The sequence below is a fragment of the Balaenoptera musculus genome, chromosome 7 (genome assembly GCF_009873245.2).
Source record: "Balaenoptera musculus isolate JJ_BM4_2016_0621 chromosome 7, mBalMus1.pri.v3, whole genome shotgun sequence".
NCBI classification, from domain to species: Eukaryota; Metazoa; Chordata; class Mammalia; order Artiodactyla; family Balaenopteridae; genus Balaenoptera; species Balaenoptera musculus.
In genome coordinates this window covers 39166938-39188128 of record NC_045791.1, presented here as the reverse complement: position 1 = coordinate 39188128, position 21191 = coordinate 39166938, and the positions used below count along the sequence as shown (strand labels likewise).

The following is a 21191-nucleotide window of genomic DNA, read 5'->3' as shown; positions in this document are numbered from 1 at the left end:
GCTCGGATTGACTGAATGTCTGCTATATCCTCAGCATTGTTCCAGGGGCTGGCAATTTCTCTGCTCTCATGGATTGGGGGAAACAAAAAATAAACCTATAAACAAATTTAAAAATTGAGTACTTTGAAACTGACCAGTGCTATGAAGAACATAATTAGGTTGGAGAGTGACTGGGGGTAGGAGGGACCTACTTTAGATAGAAAGTCCATGCAGGTTATTTGGCACAAACGTAATTGAGGAGGCAGAGCCAGCCACACAGGGATCTAAGAGAAGGGCCTTCTACACAGAGGGGACAGGCATACAAAGACACACAGCAGGTGTACGCCTGGCCTCCACTGGACACTGAAAGGCTACTGCAGGGGCACCACAGTGAATCATGTGGGCAGTGGGTTCCAGATCAGGTCAGAGAGCCAGACACGTGCCAAGTCACGTATGACTTCCTTCTAGCAAGGTGTTTATTCTGACAAGACGGAGATAGAAAATCAGTGGAAGGTCCTAATCAGTGCAATGATACAATGGAATTTATACAGAGGGAGGGAGGAAAGAAGATCGACCCTAGCTACAGCGTAGAGGATGCTTTCCAAGGAAATAAGAGTAAAAGCAGTTGCCTTTTCTTAAGGACACCATTAGCCCTGTTCATAATGAGTAGATGAAAGTATGAAAAAAGGAGGTAATGGGGAGAGAGAGAGGAAGAGTTAATAAATCATATGAGAAAATAGTAAAAAAAATGTAAACCACAATCAAAAATAGGATTCTGTAATAGGAAAACAAACACTTCAGAGATATCTTGAATATAAATGTCTGCTGAACTTACACACTTGAAAGACTGTTCCAGCCCATTCAGTCTAACAAGCTGGTAACAAAGAACAGAGTGTCAACTGAGAGAGCCTCTCAAATGCCAACAGCAGAGGTCCTTTTTATACTTCTATTCCCCCTTGGGCTAGGGTATGTTGCAGGTGACTTTCCCCCCCAGCAACTCATGATATCTTGAACTGATTTTGAACTCATATTGGAAAAGAACCCTAGGTCACACCTCAACAAGCTGAGGCACTCGGAACATTCCCCACCAACCACACAGGCAGGGCGCTAAAGAGCTGTGTGAAACTTACTGACACACTGAGTATAGAGGTAATAGACAAGAGAGACTGCATATGATTAATTACAGTTATTTATATTTATGGGTTTGAATCTTGAGGATGCCTGGCCTCTCCCCACTTTATTTCATAATTTTCCCCCTGCTGGAGACTGAAGAGCAAAAGTCAATTGCCTGAGTGTTGGCATCACACTGGAAACTAAAGGGCCATGCATTTCAATTCCAGCTCAAGAAACACTCTGGCTGAGCAGATGTAATTCACCAGACCCCAGTGGGCTAGGCTCGCACTGTTGTCAGTCAAAGCACATAGCTGATGGAAATCAGCAGAGCACATTAGCAATTTATACTCAACAGCCTCTTCTCAACCATAAATTTTGAGATAATGTTAAGTGAAACCCAAAGTTAATCCAAAAAATTTAGCCCATAGTTGAGCCTGTGATTTTACCACGAGGCCGTCAGGACTTACAAAAATGACTTACAAAATGGTATTTCTAATAGGACTCCTGTCAAAATGCCAGGTCCCAACATCCATGCAGCGACCTTCAGGCATGACCTCACCCAGTGCACTTGTGCCTACTCCCTTGGTCATTAGTTTGGCAGCAGCAAGAGCGTGGTTTGTTTTTCAGGCTGTATCTTGAGGCTCTGCAGCGATCACAGGACAGGCAGTCAGCAACCGGAGCCAGACCCCCACCCTGCGACAATCTCAGCCTCAACAAAGCCACCTGAGTTTTCTGGACTTCAGATTCCTCACATAAAAGATTGAGATCATCTAGACATTTCCTTTTTCATGCATTGCTAGACCCCATAAGCTTGGCTTTCTGCTCTCCAGAGTCTCCTGCCATTTTCCCCATCCAAACTGGACCACAAGGGTAGGTCACTCACCAGGCCAAAATGACTGCCATCCTCTTACCCCACTCTGACTTGAAATAGCAACATTTTTATGCTGGTAATAATTATAAATGTCTAGAAATAAGTGGGCAGCCTTAAATAAGTTACACATTCTAAAATTTCTTGACTGCTTAGGAATTAATTCTTTCTGGGTTAATTACACTCTGGATAGAGATAGGGTAATGGGCAATAGAAAATTAATTATGAAGAGAACAAAAGTAGATAAAATAGTATCTGTGTGTGTTTATGTTTTAAAGTATATGTGCATACACACACACACACACACACACACACACATACACAAAGGCTAGAAGGACATACCCAAAAATATTTAAAATCTCATCTTTGAATAGTAGGGTTGAAAGTCATTTTTATTATCTTCCTTGTGTGTATCATTTTTTAAATTTCTAAAATGATCACGTTATTCTTGTAATAAGAAAAAAAAAAAAACAACCAATCTATGTGTGTATATGTGTGAGTGAGAGAAAAGAGAGAGAAAAAAAAAAAAAAGAGCTCTAAAGAGCACCGTGCAGATAGATAGCTGACATTTGACTAAATCCCATATCATTTGACTACTACTTGAGTGATTTTCCTGTTACACAACTTTTCTCATCTTTAATGAACTAGATAGAGTAAAAGACCCACACAGAGAAGGAAAAGGATATTTTGCCTTTAGAATTTATTAGGACTCTTGGAACAAGAACTAGAAAATGTCACAGAATTATCTACCTTATTCTGAAGAACAGTCTCTACCCTAACTGAGCTGAATTTGCCTCGAGCATCTGACACAATAACTATTTAAGCCTGAGTTAACCTACCCCTAAACTAGTCTTGAATTTCTAGTTATTTCATATTACATCGTCTCAGGGATTTAAAGTTTAACATCAGAAATCCCAACAACTAATCAAACCAGTGACTGCAAACCTGATCGAACTTACTGGCCTTTAGTGTTCCCCAGGATTCAACTCCATAAACATAGAAACTCTTCAGCCAACAACACACCCAGGGGACCCCTCCACGGTGCCAGCCCTGAAGGAAGCCACAGGTACACGGAGAAAGCACAGACCATCCTAGACGGAAGCCAACACTCTCTCCCTTTCCCTGCCCCGTGACAATTCAGTGCTTACACGCAGGAACACAGCTACTCCCCTAGGCATAACTGGGATCCTTCTGTCATAGGGTGCTGTCCTTGGCATATTCAAACCACACCACTGACCAGTCAATAGAACATTCTCTGCGGGAGGTAGCCAGTGTAGAGGTCATCAGAGACCCCCCCCCCACTGGATTGAATTCCAACTCAGTCACTTACTAGCTGTGTGACTGACTGTGAGCTTTCGTCTTCTCATGCATAAAATCTCATCTGTTTCGCAACTTACATTGAAAATTTGAGATAATGTAGATGAAGTGTGGAAGTATATCTGCTGTCAACAACTCCCATTACTCATACGTAACTTGCAATGGGTCCCCACCCGTGCAGTGCTGAACAGGGCGATACAGATTGTGGTTAGAGAGAACAAAGGCAGCCGTAACCTAGCTTTAGCCCAAGCAGCACTTGGCTCTGACCAAGCAAGTGCACTTAAGACTCCCAGGTTGGGGGAATGAATCCTGTGAGTCATTTCCCTTGAAAAAAAATAGTAGGCAGGTCTCTTCCAGCATTTCTCTAGCATCTCTCCCCCAAATAAACATTCTTTTCCACAGAACGGATACCATTATTTGTGCAGCGTTCTGTCAAAAATAAAAACCCTGTAAAGCCCAGCATCTAATGCAGATCCGACTCCAGGCCACAGGTTAGCTGTTCCAGAGGTCACAGGATGCAGCAGGCTCTTTTGCTTTAGGTCAGACTCTGAGCGCGTGGAATCCAATGTTTATAGTCTATCTCCAGTAGTTCAATTAGTCAGAGGATTTAAAACCGTCTCTGTAAAAGGCTTTATCTAAGGTTTGTGTCCTGAGTTAACCCAACTCACTGGGAAAACTTTGACCCATAAGAGTGGTTTTTTGTCCTCTATTCAGAATATTTCCTGGTATTTACTGTTAGTTCAGAGAGGGTGAGGAATTTCTTTCTGGCTCTATCACAAACCTTGAACACCCTCTACCTTGGAAAAAAATACTAATATAAAAACAAAATGCTACCAAAACAGTCAACTCTATGAGTCAATGTATTTTTAAAGAAACTGAGATATTTCTCAAGAATGTGTCCCTTCTTAGGATCATGCCCTTTTCCCAAGATGTAAAAACATATACCGTGACTCTGACTAACTACACAGCAAGAACCTAGGAACAAGAGTCATTTAAGTGCCCAAAGAGTCTTGTTTGGCCATTCATTCAGTGCATGCCAACCACTAGCCAACAGTCTATTGTGTCCTCCAAACCACCTTTGCCCATGTCCACACAATCCCGCCCGCTCCCCCCAGATGCCTCCATCACCCCTCAACCCACCCTTGCCCTCTTACCACCACTCCTCATCCACTGACAACAAGCAGTGACTCACTCCTGCCACCTCATCTCACATTTGCTCTTCCCACCCTTTTCTGACTAGATTCTGATTGCTGATGTCTGATTTACATTATCTCAATTCTTGATTAAATATAATTAATCAGTTCATAGGATCAAGGGAACCAAGGTCTGAAGAGACCTAAAAGGAATTGAACATCTTGACCAAGGTTCCCAAAGGCTCCACACACCAATCCTGCCAACTGTAAGCGGGCACTGGAAACCACCCGGTCAAGCATACCGAACCAATACCAGAAACCCACATTTGTTTGAGGTTCTTTGGGGGTATAACTGCAAAAGTTAATGATTACAACTCAACATAAAGCAATGACGATGGTGAACAAAATCACTGGATAACTCAAATAAAAGTCACTCGGCAAAAGAAAAAGAACACAGGACTAAGTCTGCCTACTCACTAACTACATGGTCACCAATTTTCCTCTGCTTTGTCAGAAAATTTGCCTCCACTATTAAAGAAAAAGATGGTACACAAAATATAGTTTATATTTTATAACAGAGAGGCAATATGTAAACTTAAATATGTATTGAATTTTCCTTTATTCAACATATTCATTCAGCACCTACTGTGTTAAGACTGTGAGTAAACAAATGTGAATAATTTATAGTTTCTGTCTTTAAGGAACTCACAACTTGGAGAAGAAGATTCTAAAACAAATATGAGTGATACAAATAAGGTTTGGACTAGGGGCTAAGGGAGTAATTACCCATGGGGTTAATTAAGGGGAGGTAGGAAACATCATCAGGGCAGATTTGTAGAGAATGCAATAATTAATCATATGTTGAAGGTTCAACAGATCCAAGTGAACATGAGCAAAGACATGACTGTATGAATGAATACTGCATTTTCAAGAACAAGGGGGTGTAATATGTATGTCTAGAGAACAGGATGGTATACAGTAGTTATGAGGAGGTGAGGAGACTGAACAGGCAAGCAAGGGTTAAGTCTCTGGAGATCTTATGTGCCAATCAAAGGATTTTGGTCTTTGTCCAGTAAGCAACGGATCACCAAAGAAAGCTTTTAAGCATATTTGATGGCTACATACTGTGTTACAAGGACTGTGCTAGTAGGTTGATACATGTTATACTAATCCTCACAACATTCCTAGTAGGATGGATAGACACATTTGAATTTAAAGACCATCCTAGGGCTTCCCTGGTGGCGCAGTGGTTGAGAATCTGCCTGCCAATGCAGGGGACACGGGTTCGAGCCCTGGTCTGGGAAGATCCCACATGCCGCGGAGCGACTAGGCCCGTGAGCCACAATTGCTGAGCCTGCGCGTCTGGAGCCTGTGCTCCGCAACAAGAGAGGCCGCGATAGTGAGAGGCCCGCGCACCGCAATGAAGAGTGGCCCCCACTTGCCGCAACTAGAGAAAGCCCTCGCACAGAAACGAAGACCCAACACAGCCATAAGTAAATGAATAAATAAATAAGATTTTTTAAAAAAAGATTTAAAAACCATCCTCCCACTCCCCACTACCAGAAGCTGTGCTGGGAGATAAATTAAAAGGACACGCATCTGGGAGAAGGGAAATCAGGAGACTGGTTGTAAACATCCCAGCACAAACTCCTAAAGGTCCATACTAAGCCAATGACAGTAACAAGAGTGGAGAGCACACAGTCTAAATACGTTTGACTCTGATGATGGTCCCCAGAAGCAGCACTCCTTAGCTTCTGCCAAATAGGAGAAAGCACCTCCCCCAGGGGTTGCACCACCATTTTGGCTGAGAAAGAGGCCCTCAGAGCACCTGGCGCTCCTGGCCACTTGAGAGCAGTCCCCAAAGGAGGCCGTTATACTCCAGTTGTCCACCAAGCCATCAGGAGATGCCCTAGGGCTACAGATACTCTGAGGAGCCTTTTGCTCACCCTTGGCCACCACATCAACAGGAGCTGCCAGATGTCTACAACCAGCTCCCCCCAGGACATCACAGGACTAACCCTAGCATGCTCCACAATCCTCTTTACCTCAGTCATCACCAGAAGCCCAACCTGCCCCATTTCTCACCTTCTCAGACCTCTCTCCTCCCCAGTTAAGCCCTCTAGAACTCAAAATCTATCCTTTTCTTCTCTAGATGTTCCTTTCATCAGGCAATACCCTGAAAACATGGAGAAAGCAAGATTTAATCTGAATTTTGAAGGCTGAAGCCTACCTACACTGTTTTCACAGCATCCCATTAAAGGGAGGTTGTTTATACTCTCATATTTAAGTCCAGCGTTCAGCCGGGATAAACAGGGATGGCTGTACCAGTTGCTAAAATATCAAAACATCTCTGAACCAGGTGATAACTAGCCCCTTTCCTAGGACTTTCCTATGATTAAGTGATTAAGTGATTAAAGAGTTAACGTGTAGCCTCACAAAAGGCTCCAGGACCCCACCCCAGACTAAAGATCTGTATCTGCAGTACCCATTCCATTTTAGTTGCAAATACTTTGAGTTAAATGCCTGCTTCTATTCTGCAAATCCCCCAGCCTGGAGATCATTAAGTGTCTCACCATTTCACCTTCCAATTTCTCCTCTATCCTCTTTCAAAACTCTTACCTGTTTTTTTTTTTTTTGAATTTTTGAATTTTATTTTATTTTTATACAGCAGGTTCTTATTAGTCATCAATTTTATACACATCAGTGTATACATGTCAATCGCAATCTCCCAATTCATCACACCACCACCATCCCCCCTGCCGCCTTCCTCCCTTGGTGTCCATACGTTTGTTCTCTACATCTGTGTCTCAATTTCTGCCCTGCAAACCGGTTCATCTGTACCATTTTTCTAGGTTCCACATATATGCGTTAATATACGATATTTGTTTTTCTCTTTCTTACTTCACTCTGTATGACAGTCTCTAGATCCATCCACATCTCAACAAATGACCCAATTTCGTTCCTTTTTACGGCTGCGTAATATTCCATTGTATGTATGTACCACATCTTCTTTATCCATTTGTCTGTCGATGGGCATTTAGGTTGCTTCCATGACCTGGCTATTGTAAACAGTGCTGCAATGAACATTGGGGTGCACATGTATTTTTGAATTATGGTTTTCTCTGGGTATATGCCCAGTAGTGGGATTGCTGGATCATATGGTAATTCTATTTTTCTTTTTTTAAGGAACCTCTATACTGTTCCCTATAGTGGCTGTATCAACTTACATTCCCACCAACAGTGCAAGAGGGTTCCCTTTTCTCCACGCCCTCTCCAGCATTTGTTGTTTGTAGATTTTCTGATGATGCCCATTCTAACTGGTGTGAGGTGATACCTCATTGTAGTTTTGATTTGCATTTCTCTAATAATTAGTGATGTTGAGCAGCTTTTCATGTGCTTCTTGGCCATCTGTATGTCTTCTTTGGAGAAATGTCTATTTAGGTCTTCTGCCCATTTTTGGATTGGGTTGTTTGTCAAAAATCTTACCTGTTTTGAAGTTCATGTCATTATACTTACCACTCATCACCCCTTCTTGTTGTCATCTACCCATCTACTGCTGTTTCCTCTCATTTGCTGATGACCTAAGCACCTGGCTGTTTCCCTTTCCAAACTCATAACTGTCTTCACTTCTGCTGTCTTCTACATCCACATGGAGGCCCCAGTTCCTAAAGCACCTCACCTCTGATGGTCTTCTCTTTGACCCTGCCTCAGCCACCTGCTCTCATTGTCATAACCTCTGATTTAGCATTATGATTACTTGCACCAGCTCTGAGACTTCAGCTTCAAGCACCTTACATGTGAACAACACCTTCTCTTTTTCTAGCTCATCTACTCTGGTATTTCCATTCCAGCATCTTCTTGGCATTATCTGGTTTTCCAATCCATTGGCAATTTCCACTATCAGTTACACATTCATTTCCCTTTTTGTCCAGCTTATGGTCAAGGTCCATCATTGTAAACTCTCCCTTGCAAGCACCCTTAATGCCCTTGCTCCTCTCTTCCTGCTTCTTACTTACCTGGAAAATACTCAAGTTGATTAAGCCCAGCTATCTGCCTGCTCCACACCTCTACCTAAACAGCTAAAGAAACTGCCTGAAGAAAAAACCACATCCACAACTAGCCTCAATTAAATTCATGGCTACAAGTCTCTAATGGGCAATCCACATTGACCAGCAATCCTATTACATTTCCCAGGGTGTTTCAAAATAGCTAATTCAAATCTCCTCTTTTCCCAAACCTGTTTCACCCCATCCTACCCCAACATCATCACACGTCATTGGGAAAGAAGAACCATGAGATAAGAACTCTATCTTCCCACCACCCAAACCATGACCTATCAGCTCTGTACCCATTCTCTCTGCAGAGCTTCCTTTTACTATGAATGAAATGTTCCTGATCCTAGTGAAGACCAACCTCTTCATTTGTCCCTAAATCTCCCTTCTTGCCTCTTCTAGAATTGTACTCCAACAGTTATCCATCACTCTCTCCTGCCTTCATCAGTTTTTCCTCTCTAGTTAATCATTCTATCATTTCCTCTCTACTTAAACTCACTCTATTACTCTCTGGTTCTAAGAAACCCTCCCTTAACCAGTAACTTCTTCCAGGAACTTTTCCATTTCTCAGCTTCTCTTCATGACACAATTACTTGAAAGAGTTGTCTCTAAGCACTGTCTCTACTTCCACAACTCAATCCAATAAGCTTTTAAAAACATTTTAATGTCTCCTTTTAAAAACATTTTGAACTCTTAACTTCAGGGATATCACACCCTCCTGGTTTCCCTCCTACCCCACTGGCAACTCCCCCTTCTCTTCTACATAATACAGTGCTCCAATGGCCCACTTCTCTATCTACACACTCTCCATAGGTAATTCCATCCAGTACCAAATACAACTATATACAAATAACTTCTAGCTCCATATCTTCAGCCAAAACCGCTCCCAGAATCTCCAGACTCCATTGATCCAATTGTCTAACTGACATCTCCAAAGGAATGTCTAAGAAGCACCTCAAAATTAGCACAGCCAAAACAGAACATTTTACATCTTCCTTCAAGTACATGAATTGCTTCTCTCCCAATTCTCCTCTTCTCAGTTTATGGCCCAGCTGCTCAAGTAAAAAATGTAAGCCTTTGTCTCAATTCTTGTTTCCTCTCCCCAGAGAATTAATCTATCAGAAAGTTGAGTCAACTCACTTGGTTGCAAAAACAAATCCTAAATCCATCCACTTCTTTCCATCTTTAACACCTGCTCGTCCATACAACTATAATTCCTTAGTTGTGCAACTAAAATAGACTCTTAACTGGAGTCCTGCATCCAATCTTCCCTCCCCCACTTACCATTATCCAGTCCACTTTGTGTAGCCAGATCAGCCTTTGATAGCACACAGGCTCAATGGGAACAGCAACACTCACAAGGGGACAAAGTTGGTTCTTGGGGCAGAACGGTAAAAAATCTTACATATTATAATGAGCTGTGGTCCTCCAAAGCTCATCTCTACCCAACAAAATCTTATTTTTTATATTTAAGGAATACATTCTTGCTAGGGAAATATTAATTTAAAATTTTAATTAATTAATTTCAACTTAATTTTTCTTCTTGGAAAGACATAATGGAAAAAAAAAAAGTTGAGAGACACTATGTTATAGCAAAACCAAACCATTTCATTTACCAGCACATAATCCTCCAATGGCTTATATAACCTCAGAAATAAATCTAAATGCCTTATCCCAGCTTGTACAGCTCTATAGGATGTGGCCCTTGCCTACTTTTTAAAGATTCCCTTGGACGCTATGGTAGGTTGAGTAGTGGCAGTGTAAAGATATCCACATCCTAAATCCTGGTACCCATGAGTGTTATCTTACATAAAGACAACCAAAAAAAGACTTTGCAAATGTGATTAAATAAAGGATCTTGAGTGGAGAGATTATCCTGAATTATCAGAGTGAGTCCCAAATGCAATCACATGTATCTTTATAAGAGGGAAGCAAAAGGGAGATTTGACACACACCAAAGAGAAGAAGGCAATGTGACCACAGAGGCAAAGATTGGAGTGATGCAGCCAAAACCTGATGAATGCCGGGAGCCACCGACAGCTGAAAGAAACAAGGAACGGATTCTCCCCTAGAGCCTCAGAAGGGAGCATGGCCTGCCAACACCTTGATTTTGGCCCAGTAATACTGATTTTGGACTTCTGGCCTCCTGAACGAAGAGAGAATAAATTTCTGTTGTTTTAAGCCACCAAGCTTCCGGTAATTTGTTTAACAGCCACGGGAAACTAATACAGATACCTCTGACTCTCACTAAGTTCTGGGTTTATTTACATTCTTCTGCCCGTCAGATGCATCAAGAATACAATTAGGGTATCGGCACCAGCTGTCTCCTCTGCCTGGAATGCTGTGCTCATCTCTGTACAGCTAGCTCCTGCTCACCCAGGACCCAGCTCAAATGTCAGCTCCTCAGAGAGGCCTTCCCAAACCATCCAACTCCAAAATAATCACAGCTCTCATCAGCTCATACATCTCATCTTTATTTAATCATGATTATTTCTTCCCTGCACCCCCCAGAATGTTGCTAGGGCTCAGGGCGGGCCACCCCAAAATATGCACAATGGCATGTTGATTACTTTGGATTCAAGTTCCTTAAGAAATGGTGAATGCAAGAGGGACAGTCTGACTCTCCTTTCTGTTTCCCTGAAAGTAAGAAATAAATCTCTCATGTGAAAGGTACACTCCCTGCATCTGGAAGTAGGACACCCTTTAGGCCAGAGATAGGGAATTTGGGCAGAGATGCCTATATAAACAAACCTTGTTACTTCTTCAAGCCCAAACTCTGGTTAGGTTCCTTACTAACTGAGCACCAAAACCTAAATTTCTTTGTCCTGTCAATTCCTCACAAATTTATTGTTTCTTTGTCTAAAAATATAAAAGCTGCCTGCTTTGGCCACTTCTTACGTCCCATTTCAATGAGACCTCTGAGTGCATGAATTAAAATTTGTTTTTCTCCTGTTAATGTCTTATGTCAATTTTGTTACTAATCCAGCCACAAGAACTCAAGACAGGTAGAGGGGAAAATTTCCCCCTCCCTGACAATGTAAATGCTACAAGAGAAGAGATTGTATCTGTTTTGTACACCACTATAATTTTAATTTGTAGAAAAATGCCTAGCACATATTAGGTGACTGATAAACTTAACAAATGAGTGGATGATACAGGTGGGAGAAAGGATGGTGGTGCTCTTCAATGAGAGGAAAAACATCTTGGGGGCGGGGAGGGGGATTATGAGTCCTGTCTTGACTGTGGAAATATCCACTGAGTCTGAAATCAAGGAAGAGGTCTGGTTGGGGATGTTGATTTGAAATCATCGAAATCAAAGATATAGATGTACTTGATGGTACAGAGAACATCTACAATGAGAAGACAGTGAACTAAGAACAGACCCTGGGAACTACAACATCAAGGGGAAGAATCTGCAAAGAGACCCATAAGGAGTAGTCCAAAAGAAGAATGAAGTGTCATGGTAGCCTGGTGAAAGTTCAATTTCACAAAGGAGGGAATCAGCAGAATCACAGAAATTTCAAGCAATAAGCTCCTACGGGTTTGGCAGTTGGGGAGAAACCAATAATCATAAAAAGAACAGATTCGTCTAAGGTAGAAGCCAAATTGTCAACAGTTGCGGGGTGAATGGAAGGTAATGAAGTAGAAAAACAACATATAAGATACTTTCAGGAAGTGTAGCTTGAAAGAAAGGAGAGAATGAGCATGTAGTAGAGGGGAGTGAAGAGAGGAAGAATAGTTTTGGGTTTTGGTCTTGTTTGTTATTGTGATGGGAGAATCTTGAACATTCTTGTAAATATTTAAAATGCAGGTGAACATGGAGAAACTACATAGAGTAAACTAGCTGAAGAAATGGGGGATTTAGAGTATCAGGGAAAGCATAAACTCTGGATAACTCTACCTCTAAGTTGGTAGTTAATGATGGAGTTAATATATTCAGATACAGGGAAGATGTGGAAAGGAGAACAAAATATTAAGATATCAAAATATTGACATGATATCTCTGTTTTCTCAGTATAACAGGAGGCAAGGACACTGTGAAAGGTACAGCTAGCTCTTCACCAAAAACCCATAATCTCTTCCTCTCCCAGCCAGACTAGACTTTCCAATCTCCCCTTGTTGATAGGTGTGACTGCGCACCTGATTTCTGGCTGATGCTATGTGAGTGGATACTTCACTTTAAGTATTTAGAAAGTGGATATGCTTCTTCTCTTTCAGAGAAGCTGAAGACGCTTGAAAACAAAGTCCTAAGGGATGGCAGAATCACAAAATGAAAGGTTCCAGGATGCCTGAGTCATCAATTAGAGGAAAGCCATCCACCAACCAAGACTATGACATGACCAAGAAATAAACGTCTGTTGTGTTTGTGCTTTTATCTATTTTTAGATATTTCTGTTAGAACAGTTTAGTCTGCTCTAACCACTAACGATCATCTTCTGGTAAAGAAACAAATGCACAGTGGGATAAAAGGCTCAAAGAAAATGCGGAAGGTTTGGAAAAACTACGGGGAGAAACAAGAAAAGATGCTGTCTAGAAACAGGCAAAGATAAAAGAACTGCCCTGTGGCTAAAGCTAGAGAACATAAATTTGTAGGTGCCTCCAGTTTGCATGATGGTGTTCATTTTCCCACCAGCATTCACAAACCCAGGTGTAGGAGTGGAAAAGGCAGACTGATACCAAGTTGCAGGGTGTTTCCACATTCATTAAGACTAAAGAGGATTTTAACAATGTCATGGTTCCTAGAAGTCAAATCAAAAGAAATATTGTTTTTCTCTTTCTGACTTACTTCACTCTGTATGACAGACTCTAGGTCCATCTACATCTCTACAAATGACCCAATTTCATTTCTTTTTATGGCTGAGAAATATTCCATTATATATATGTACCACATCTTCTTTATCCATTCATCTGTCGATGGACATTTAGGTTGTTTCCATGTCCTGGTTATTGTAAACAGTGCTGCAATGAACATTGGGGTACATGTGTCTTTTTGAATATTAATGCATATATGTGCAATCTAGAAAAATGGTACAGATGAACCTATTTGCAGGGCAGGAATAGAAACACAGACGTCGAGAACAGACATGTGGACACAGGGGGTAAGGGGAGGGTGGGATGAACTGGGAGATTAGGTCTGACATAAATACACTACCATGTGTAAAACAGATAGCTAGTGGGAACCTGCTGTATAGCACAGGGAGCTCAGCTTGGTGCTCTGTGATGACCTAGATGGGTAGGATGGGCAGGGGGTGGGGAGGGAGGTCCAAAAGGGAGGGGATATATATGTACACATATAGCTGATTCACTTCACTGTACAGTAGAAACTAACACAACATTGTAAAGCAATTTTACTCCAATAAAAATAATAAATTAAAAAAATAAAGAAAAACATGGAAAACAAGAAAAAAAAAGGAATATTGTTTCAGGCGGGGATACTGTGCTATGCCTTCAATGTCTGAACAAATTCAGCATCACTGGTGGAAACTGTTGACCCACAGCACCAAGTATTAGGAAGTGAAGTATTAAAAGGCAAAGTTCAGGGGGCTTCCCTGGTGGCGCAGTGGTTGAGAATCTGCCTGCCAATGCAGGGGACACGGGTTCGAGCCCTGGTCTGGGAGGATCCCACATGCCGCGGAGCAACTGGGCCCATGAGCCACAACTACTGAGCCTGAGCGTCTGGAGCCTCTGCTCCGCAACAAGAGAGGCCGCGATAGTGAGAGGCCCGCGCACCGCGATGAAGAGTGGCCCCCACTCGCCGCAACTGGAGAAAGCCCTCGCACAGAAACGAAGACCCAACACAGCCAAAAATAAAAATAATAAATAAATAATAAATTAAAAAATTAAAAAAAAAAAAGGCAAAGTTCAATGATTCGAGCAGGGGAATCCAAAGTAGCAAAAAAAAAGGGACTTTCTGTCATACTGGAACATAACTGTGGCTTTGAGGAAGTCACTTATGTTCTTTGGAACTCGGTTTCCTCACTGATGTAACAGGGTTCACTGTTGATATATGAAATAATGTGTGCAAAGTGCATAGCACAGGGCCTAGAAAAAGTGATTGCTCTAAATGATACTTATCATTATAATTTATTATCAATAATAAAAAGACAGCATTGGGTTAGATCTTTAACCCCCTTCCTATTTAAAATTCTGTGAATATATATTTTTTAGATAAATATCCCAGCTACTTAATAGTGGGTTGGGATAGGGGAAAGGGCAACATAAAGAAAGAGAGAAGTGAAAGGATATTTGTTGTAACAGATCCTATGAGCACAAGCCAGGAGGGAGAAGCAGGGAATGCAGCATCCTCCCAAGTGACTGCCACATCTGGAGAGGCTGAGAGAAAGGACATCCCAAACTCGGGGAAGTAAGAGGAAAAGTTAGGCCAGGTCCAGAGGTGAACAGAGCCCACTGACCATGACTGGCTTCCCCTTGCAAGACACAAGAGCAATAAAACACCCTGCGCTTTTATGGCTTTAAATTCACACAGTTCTGCCACCTTATTTTACAGAGGAAGAAACTGACAGGTGCAGAGACTGACCAAAGCCACAGGCAGGTGGCTATAATGTGACTTCAGGGATGCACAGAAGTAAACACTTGCCCACCGCCAAAGCTCCTTCCACTTAACCTACATAAATGGTCCCTAAGGTTTTGTCCCCTTAGAATCCAGAGACCTTTGACATAGCGACAAGCTAATTTTATCAGTAATCTTGTTACGAATTAATTTTCTGGATTCTTTCTTAAGAGATTGGATTAGGTAGGCAGGTGGGGAAAAAGGGAGAAGTTAGTGAAGAGAAGGGAGCCCTAAGAGCCCTGACAAAGGTGACTCCTTAGCAGATCTTAAATGACCTCCTCATTTGCAGATTCCTCCACTGATTTTCTTCACAGATTGCTTTTATAACTTTGGTTCAAATGCAGCAATTTCCTTTCCTCCTCCTAAAACAAATATCCTTTAGATATAAGAACTGCCAAATGTACAGGGAGAAAGCCTGAAAAAAGATAAAGATTCAGTTTAACTGATTATCTGAAATGCATCTGGCTGTGTGTTACCTGCTGTCCAATCACACCCCAACCATTTCTATCATTTATTCTTGGTAATTAAGGGATGAGTGAATTATGAGTCAATCATTCATTCAACAACTATTTACTAGGTGTCCCCACATGCAGGGACTTGGGTTGGGCACATGAGGTCTATAAAATTGTGTAAGATCCAGCCCTTGCTCTGCATGATCTTCTGCAGGAAAGGAAATTATGCATGTTTTCAAATAATGACCATACACAGGACTAAATGAGATACTTATGAGTGGCATAAAAAAAGTAGTTGAAGAATTTAGGAAATGTACAAAACACTTCTGACTGGGGCAGTGAAGGAAAGCGTCACAAAACTGGTAGCCTGTGGTCAGGACATTCAAGGATTGGTAGGATTTTAAAGAGGTGAAGTAGAAGGAAAAACATTAGCATAGGGGCAGCAGTAGGAATAAAACAGATCTAGAGAATTTCATGTAGTCCAGTTTGACTGGATCACGAGGAAGAGAAGGGCAGAAGTTTAATATTGGGGCAAGACCGGAAACGTCCATGAATTCAAAGATAAATATTTAGAATTTAATGCAATAGGGCAGAGTGACCCACGGAAGGGTGGAGCAAAGAGTGATATGATCAAAGCAGTTCTGATATTACAGCAGCGAAACAAAACATCCTTTCTTTCTTCAGTTTAAACAAAAGAAAACGACTTTTGAGAACCTAGTACTCTGAGCCGTACTATTTTCATCACTTTTCAAATACAGGTAGAAATTCATTGTGTTTTTTGTTTTGTTTTGTTTGTTTTTTAATTAATTTATTTATTTTTGGCTGTTCGTTTCTGTGCGAGGGCTTTCTCTAGTTGTGGCAAGCGGGGGCCCCTCTTCATCGCGGTGCGCGGGCCTCTCACTATCGCGACCTCTCCTGTTGCGGAGCACAGGCTCCAGTCGCGCAGGCTCAGTAATTGTGGCTCACGGGCCTAGTTGCTCCGCGGCATGTGGGATCCTCCCAGACCAGGGCTCGAACCCGTGTCCCCTGCATTAGCAGGCGGATTCTCAACCACTGCGCCACCAGGGAAGCCCCCATTGTGTTTTATTGAAACTCATAAAATCCCAATGAAAATTTTCCGAAAATGTTTACCTTGAACATCAACTTTTGTTCCTAGTGTGAATAACCAACCAGACTTAGTGGTCACTGGTGCATATGAGGGAAGTAATAAAGCTTACTAAGCATGTGTCAGCAAGTCATACCCGAAGACCGTGTCATTTGACAGTAGCAGCTTCTAGAAATCTCATTTTCAGAAAACAGCCTCTCTGTTATAATTTGTGGGGTTTGAAGGATATAGGTGGATAATCAAATATGAAATTCCACAGAGGATATATCACTATTTAAAGAATCTGAGGCTAGAAAAATCTAAATGAAACAGTCATTCCTCACACTTTAACAGTATCTGACTGCTACAGAATAAAGTACACCAGTAATCATTTCATTTTGCCAAAAAAAGTAAAAGATATCCCCAAGTAATGCTTTGGAGTTTTGTTAATACATTTTGTCACAATAAATTTTTACTTAGGAGGGCAACATTTTCTATTAGTTAATTTTTCCCACTAATTTTAGTGAACTAACAGAGCCAGAGCTTGACCTAATTAAAATCAGAAACTATGTTTTGTCTGCTGCACAAATCAGAAACCTTATTTTAAAAGAATCAACAGAAAATTTTCAACTGAAAAATGGGAAATAAGAACACAGATACGATATAGGAATAAATATTTAACCCAAAGAACTAGTAAGAACTGCCAAAAAAAGGTGAAAATCCTGGGAAACAAGGGGAAAAAAACCCAAAACAAACAAACAAACAAAAATGGTCACATTCACGTCAGGACACAAAATTAGAGTTCTAGACAAACTCTGACCACAGTCATTACCTCAACATCCTCAGGTATTCAAACCATTAGCTCCTCAAGCTTCCTTTTCCTAAAATGCTCCTTAGATCAATCCCTGGTCAGGTAATACAGGAAGAGGTCTAAAGTTGTTCGACATTTCCTGGCTTGTAGCCACGTTGGCCCTTGTCTTTCTCACTTGCAGTTGAATCTGATCATCTCTCCCCGCCCTACATTTCTTTCCCCCATCAGGTCAACAATTCTAAAACAAGGAAATATACAACACACCCTTTTATTAGCTTCTTCTTCCTCTATAAAACAACTTCCAAGTTTCCTTCTTATCTCAAAGGTGATGAATCCTGATGGAATTTCCTGAGTATTTTGAAGAGCATCTAAAACCACTTTTATAACACCGTCTAAAATTAGCCAGTTGTGGGGATCCCAAACTTAATGACTAGTAATTTTCCCCGGAAACTTCAGATGAAAACGATAATCCTATTATATACAACTGGAGAGAGTAAAAGGCAGGCCATCTGACACTTTGTTTTAAGCAAGGGTGTTAAAAGTGGCAAGAATGAAAAGTTATAATTTTTAACTCCAATCCTGGGCTTTAAAACTTCAGAGACACAGTGAAAAGTATCATTTAGTTCATGTACAGAATTGTATTGTAGGTTTCTAATATGCTTTTCCATAGAAAGTTTACTTTTGAAAGTATATGATTGTTTGGCTTTTTAATACACTGAAGTACAAAATAGCAAACATTCTTGAAACAAAAATGATCCGCTGTAATCTTCAGGAAACTTTAAGTCTCTCTGTTGCTGAAGTGACATTCTCTTCACCACAAAATTGTCTCCAGCTACTTGAGCGCATGTTAACCTCTCCCTTCCATAACCATTGGGTACGGGACTATGCAAGATCTTACGCTGGTCTCTAACTGTTCGACATCTATACGTTTTACCTTGTTAAATGAACTCTAACCTTCTCAAAAGCAGGATAACCATATTTTTCTTTACCTTATTACTATATAATGCTGCACAAGACTACAGAAAATTTCATTTAAGAAGTCAAGTGTTACAGCTATTTGATTCCTAATGCTCTTTCTAAAGTGTTGTTTCTGTACTGAGGACAACGTAGTGAGTCTGGTTGTTGACAAGTAGAAAAAAAATCAAGTTCTGGAAAACCTGAGCAGAAACTTCATCACATTAAAAAAATAAAGAGGAGAAATTAGATAATGATCTGGAAATTGTTTCCCGTCTCTGATAACCATAGCTGCCACTAACTTCCCCCTCCCCCTTACTTCTATCACACACACCAAATTAACGGGGGAAAAAACCTGGATAATTCATTCACAACATGCAAGAGCTAAATTATCCAACTATCTGCATTCTTTCCCCAAGTCTTCCCTTTTTGAATATAAAAAGTAAAATATATAAGAAAGAAGAAAGTAATATTTTGAAATCTACTACCTGAAAGGAACATCACTAGTGATTTTACATGTGTTATATCATATATTATTATCTACATTTTGTCATTGAGACAACTGAGGCCCAGTGAGGTTGAATAGTTTCCCTAAAGCCAAAATCTCTGGTTTTCTTCCCCCACTACACCCAGCTAGAGTTTGTCCCACAGTTTAGTCACTCATTGAGAAAACATTTATCACAAACTAGTCACCACTCCAGGTACTGGAAATACGAAAGTGTGTGAGGCAGGCCACGCCCTCTCACAGAACGTACATTCTAGTAATGAAAGCAGAAACTAATAGCAAACGGGATAATTTGAGAGTTATAATTATTCACCAGTATGACTTATGTACCATGATAGTCAAATATTTCTAAACATCTCTGAGATTAAATAGTTAACAAAAACAAAAGGGGAGGCATTGACGATTGGCCCTCTTGTCAATTACTGAGCTAAGCCATTGCATCTTTTCATAAATCAGAGGGAGAGAGAAGGAAGCAGAGTATTAATGCTGCTCAGAATGTCTTTATAAAATAAAGTGACTATGTGAGATATCAGAATGGACAGTTCCAACAATGCTGGTTCTCAAACCCCAAATTCCATCTTTTTCCATTATTACTAAGGTACCGCTGCATCATTTGACGAGTTGATTTGGAAAAATCAAGGGAGTGTTGTAACTTGACATAATCCCCCAATGAGAAACACAGGAGGGTTCCAACATCCTCATCATAAGGTTCCCCAGGCTGCACATGGTATCCGTTGAGCAACGGCATCCAGCACTCAGACCATGGCCAGCAAGAACTGTGGCACTCAGAGACTAGAGTGGTCATAGCTACCAGGAAGTGCCTGGCCCCCGTGTGGCAGTTCCCATTACCCTCCACACTCCAAAACAAAACTTCACATCTATTAAACTTGGGAACGTATGCAAAATTGTTTTGTTTTAAGCAATGAGGACTCAGTGGAACCTACTTTTCCATCCCATACCTATTTATACAAGTATAAAAGTTGACTAAGTTAGTTGTCAGCTATGTCTATAGCTGTCCCCAGCCTTTCCCATGATATTTATAAAGTGTCGCGTAATTTGGGTTGGCCCCGTCACTAAGAGAACTTGCATGTGTACATTTCTTTGGAACTCCTGAGGAGCGTAGTTCCCGGAGTGAATGCTCCCCCGCAGAAGATGGAAGGCAGTCTAGAGGTCCAGGGCTCCAGATCAGCACTTCATTCACAGGGCTATACGTTCCTGCCAAAGCACGCTTCAAGACTATTTTTGACGCAGAAGTTACTACGTGGGGAGTAGGGGCTGTTTTTAAGTTCATCAGGGTACACCTTCCATTTCCTCCTAAAACTGTCACACTCCAGCAGCTAAGATCTCAAAGAAGCCTCAGTCCCCTTCTAGAATCTTTCCCTCCCTTGCTTCAGAAGGGAGCAACAGTCCTTCTTTTCAGACGAGCGGCGTCCACAAGCCATAAGTTTGCAGCAAACTTTCATTTAGACACCAACGCTCACCCCAAAGTCCTGCCACTTAACCAAGGAGGCAAAAGTATTCCACCCCACCGCCCTGCTCCCGGTAAGAATGAGCCCACGTTCTGTTGGTGCGGAAAAATTCTAAATCTTTCCCTAGATTCTGCCACCACGCTCCCCAACACCGGACTCCACCCGGTCAGAGAGGGACCACCCCCCGCCCCAGAACCCAGGGGGCGGGGGCACGGGGGTCTCCCGGGAAGCACACACCTTAGATTGATCCTCTCGCGCGAGGGGAGAGAGGGCAGAAGCGCCCGTTTCCTCGGGCCTGGGCGGAGTCTCTGCCTCCCCCGAATCAGCGCCTCGGTCCGGATACTCGCAGCGAGGCGCGCGTGGATGTCACGCCCCGAACAAGCAGGGCGACTGTAACCCGACGCACCAGAGCAGCCGCGCCCCCGCCTCCCCCGAAACTCGCTCCTCCCGCTCCCCTCCCCGAGAGTCGACCCCGGCGGCGCGACCGCCACAAGCAGCCGGATACCTCGGGCCCAGGCTCCGCCGACCCAGCGGGGAAGCGCGGAAGTGGAGGCGGGGGACCCGGCCGGGAAGGCGGGGAAGCGTTGCGAACTAGCGGGCAGAGAACGAGCGAGGTCTCCGCCTCCAAATGAACATGACTAGGCCGGGGCGCGGGGCCCGCGGGGATGGGCCGCGGCGCGGCGTGTGCGTGGCCCTGGCCCCAGGCCGCAAGTCCTGCCCGCGTCTTCGCCCGGCCTCACTCCAGACCCTCCGCCTCGCCTCGCCAGCCGGCTGGCGGGCCGGGAAGCCTCGGCGGGGCTAGGCCGGGGGAAGACGGCGGGGGTGTCGGATTTCCTCCGCCTTCCTCCATGTGGGCCGCCCTCGCCACCTGCCCAGGAGAGAG

At 42.4% G+C, this 21191-nt stretch overlaps 1 protein-coding gene across 6 annotated transcripts in view; it reads right to left on the bottom strand.

Annotated features, from left to right (window-relative positions):
• GPD2 (glycerol-3-phosphate dehydrogenase 2) overlaps positions 1 to 21191 on the bottom strand; it is a 137683-nt gene that overhangs the window by 113823 nt on the left and 2669 nt on the right. Inside the window, exon 1 of one of the 6 annotated variants that reach the window (XM_036858305.1) lies at positions 20546 to 21042. The exons of 4 other annotated variants lie outside the window; for them this stretch is intronic. The gene's annotated coding sequence lies outside the window, so the exon portion shown is untranslated. Of the gene's footprint in view, positions 1 to 19934; positions 19955 to 20545; positions 21043 to 21191 lie in introns of those variants that run through there. One more of the 6 variants, XM_036858309.1, reaches the window with a different exon arrangement.